Here is a 4,245-nt window from a genome sequence, read left to right on the forward strand (position 1 = left end):
TAAGCTGTTTTTGAAAAAGAGATCGTATTAAGCTGTTTTGCATAAATAAGCTGTTTTGAATAAGTTGTTTTGGTATAAATAAGCTGTTTTGAACAAGTTGTTTTTTTGAAAAGAGGTCGTAATAAGCTGTTTTGTATAGATAAACTGTTTTGGATAAGTTGTTTTTGAAAAAGAGATTGTATTAAGCTGTTTTTAATAAGCTGTTTTTCCTGAAAAGAGGTCATAATAAGCTATTTTCTATAAATAAGCTATTTTGAATAAGTTGTTTTTTAAAAAAAGATCGTAATAATTTGTTTTTCATAAGATAAGCTATTTTTTAAAAAGAGGCCGTAATAAGTTGTTTTGTATAAGTAAGTTGTTTTTAAAAAGTGATTGTAATAAGTTTTTATTTTATTTTATAAATAAGTTGTTTTGAATAAGTTGTTTTTTAAAAATAGATCTTAATAATTTGTTTTTCATGCGATAAGTTGTTTTGAATAAATTAGAAGTTAAATTACGAAGTATAACAATGTATTGATTTTAAGAGGAAAAAGGGTAAAATAGTAAAATTATAACATAAGCCCTCCATCTCCTTTCCTTATTGGCTTTTTAACTCCCAAACAAGGGGAAGGTTTTCCCTCCTTTCTCCCTTCCCTCCCTTTCCTTCCCTTCCCCTCCTTAGCCTTTCCTTTCATTCCCCTCAAAACTCGCAAACAAAGCCTTAATGTTTTGGTAGAAATGTTAAATGGAACTTATAGGTTGATTCATATATGAGTACACATATGGTTTGCTAATTTAGACCAACATAAAAATACTAAGATATAAATTAGCAAGCTACACCTACTTGTGTTTTACTAAAACTCCACTTATTACTATTTTAAAATAGTTTTAAGTATTGGCTAATTGTGTAAATTTGATTTCAAACAAAAATCATATGCATCAGTTTTCACGATTTTCTTACGACCTCTCAATTTTGTTACAGTTGAATTATTGAATAATGAATATGTTGCTGGCACTAAGTTATTGCCACTGAAGCTTTATCTCACATTTTTTCTCTCTAATAAAGCTACCACTTGTTTTCTTTACCACTAAATCTACTGGAAGCTTCTCTAAAAAAAAAAAATCACCGGAAGCTTTTACTTCTTTTTTTTTTTGTTTTGAATTTTTGAATCAAACTTGGTTTTTTATGAATGGGGTTCAATATAATTAAAAAAAATTGCTAATAAATGCTGAGAAATTAATTACATACTCTAATCTAAATTAAAATTGTAGAAGATTAATTTGCTATTAAAGGGTGAAAATTGTTTATGTATAATTAGGTAACTAAAAAATATTAAAATACTATTATGAAATTATATTACTAGTTGATAGCTTAATAATAACGCTACTATGTCGTTAAAAAAAGAACTAATCGTGGTATTTTTTTAGAGCCACTAATCATAATATTAATTACCAAATTAAATATTTAACGAATTTTTTTGTTACTCTTTAACAAAAACAAGATCATTAAAAAAAGAAAAAAAAAAAAAAAAAGCAGTGACATACTTAAGATACAAAACATGTAATATGGACAAACTTTTAAAGAAACAATATTTAAAATGATGAAAGTGAGTGTAAATTAATGAGGTATATATTCCAAACTTCCACCTTAATAATTTTAGGTGGATGTAACTTCCTAATTTACTTGGGTTGATGTAAATTAACTAATTTACACCCATCAAAAAATACTAAGCTGTAAACTAACAAACTACACACTTGAGTTTAAAAAAAAACATTTACCCCCTATTTTAAACATGTTTCCACGTTTGTCGTTAAATTTTTTGCATCACATATGAAATGTTTTCCTACAAAAGTCTTGTAGATTAAGCTGCTTGTTGTAAAAAAAACATTTACCCCCTATTTTAAACATGTTTCCACGTTTATTTGTCTTTTTTATTAATAAACTAACATTTAGAAACTTTACTCGTAATGCCAACAAAAAAGCTTTGCATCACAACAAACAATAAATAAAAATATAGAATTAGTGACCATTAATTGACATATATATTAGAATTATTGTGCTTGTGATGATTAAAGGCTACACTAAAAAGATTGGAGCTTGTGATGCCTTACATGCTGAGATGTGGAGGTTGTATTTGGGTATAGAGATGGCTTAGAGGGAGCATTTTGATCATCTTATTGTGGAAAGTGACCCGAAGATATTGATCGACATGATTTCTGACGAGTTCAAGTTTAATGGGAATGTGCCTATTTTAGTTCATCGTATCAGGAAGCTGCTGAGAATGGATTGGCATGTGCAAATCAACCATACTTGGCGTGAAGGAAATAGAAGTGCCGATTGGCTTGCTAATTTTAGCATTTCTGTGAATCATTTGAATTTGATTATTTTGGAGACTCCTCCTATTGAGCTTCGAAAGCTCATGTTTGATGATATTTCCGGGGCTTGCATGCCTAGGAATGTCCGGTTAATTTCGTAGTTTCTTTTCTCTTGGACTTTGCCCTCTATTGTACCAAAAAAAAAAAAAGAATTATTGTGCTTCTTTTGGTGTATTATGTAGTACTCTTTTGTCAACCGTCATGTCTTTTTATAGGAAATTAAGGTTGTTTTTATTAATCATGTGTGTGAATAATTCTAAAATGATGAAAGTGGGTGTAAATTAGTGAGGTGTATATAAATAATTTGATAAATTTTTTAAAAGTAATTGTAAATAATCAAGTGAGTGTATGTTGTTAACTTACACCTTAATGATTTTAGGTGGGTGTAAATTAACAGCCCCTTATATATATAAGTGAATAGTATTATTATTTAAAAGCTTAAATATGTCTTTCATCCCTGCAAATATAAGTCATTTGAATTTTCGTCCATGAAGTTACTAATCCTTTCATTTTGCCATTGCAAATATTAGTCATTTGAAAAATGGTCATAATTACAACTGATTAGTAACTTCCGGGATGAAAATTCAAATGACCTATATTTACAGGGACGAAATACCTATTTAAGCCAATCACCTTGCCCAATCATCACTTGCCACATGTGCACCACGTCGTTAATGACAACCTACCTTAGCAAAAAAAACCTAATTATAACCAAAAGTCAAATGATTAAATTTTGCAGTGGCAAATTAGAAGGATTAGTAATTTCAGGGACGAAAATCAAATGACCTATATTTACAGGGACAAAAAACCTATTTAAACCTTAGTTAAATGTTTGTTTAATTATTTTTGTGTCCCTTAACATATTTTAAAAGTTCCGTTTGATAAACCAGTAGATTTGGTCCACTAACTTATCTTTATTAATACATGTTTATTCCGACCGTCTACACTATTAGTTAAAGTCAAATTAATATTTTACAAGGATTGACATGACGCATATGTGTAATGTTAGTTTATTTTTAAATTATACAAAAATTAAGAGACTAAATTAAATTTTAAATAAAAATTTAAGTTATGAAACTTAACCTTTTTCTTTAAACCACATCACCAAAAATTATGTTTACGGCTGAATTGACCAAAGTGGTCAGCTAAAATTTTAAAATAAGTTAAGTAACAAATTAGGTATTTAAATTTAAAATTATCCGCTTTTAGGTATGTACACAATAATGATTATTTCTTGTTTTAGGAATAATTATATCTTATGTATTAATGTAAATATATATATGATTTTTTTAGGGAAAAAAAGATATGATATTTTTTTTTTGAATAAAAAGATACGATATTTTTAAACATCTTTACTTTATTATTCTTTTAAGGCGTGTAATTCATTTCATGTTTTGGTGGAAATATAGAATGACACCCTTAGGTTCATTGAATAAGTATATATAGATAGATATAGAAAGATTATATTATAAGAAAGAAAAATGATGTTAAAATCAAATAGTATAAAGTAGTAAAGAAAAATGTATAAAAAGTAATATAGAAACACATTTAAACCTTTTCAAAGAAAAACATTTCTTCTTTTTGGAGACACAATAAAATCTTATTTATATATGTTGTTTGGCTACACATATATCTCAAATTGCAGAGATGAAAATTTCAATGGTTTCTTTGGTTGGTACTATGTCTTTCTTGTTCTTTTCCATTGTTGTGGGTGATCTTGGCTTAGGGTACATTCCACACCCACCACCTTTGCCTTCTCACATAGTCAAAATGTTGATTCCCTCTCCACTACTTCACAAAAATTTTAATTTTGGTATGTTAGAGAACGAGTCTAATCCAACATCTGGACTAACTAACAAACATTCCAATTTAAATTTTGAAATGTTACCA

This window comes from Medicago truncatula, chromosome 5 (genome assembly GCF_003473485.1).
Source record: "Medicago truncatula cultivar Jemalong A17 chromosome 5, MtrunA17r5.0-ANR, whole genome shotgun sequence".
Taxonomy (NCBI): Eukaryota; Viridiplantae; Streptophyta; class Magnoliopsida; order Fabales; family Fabaceae; genus Medicago; species Medicago truncatula.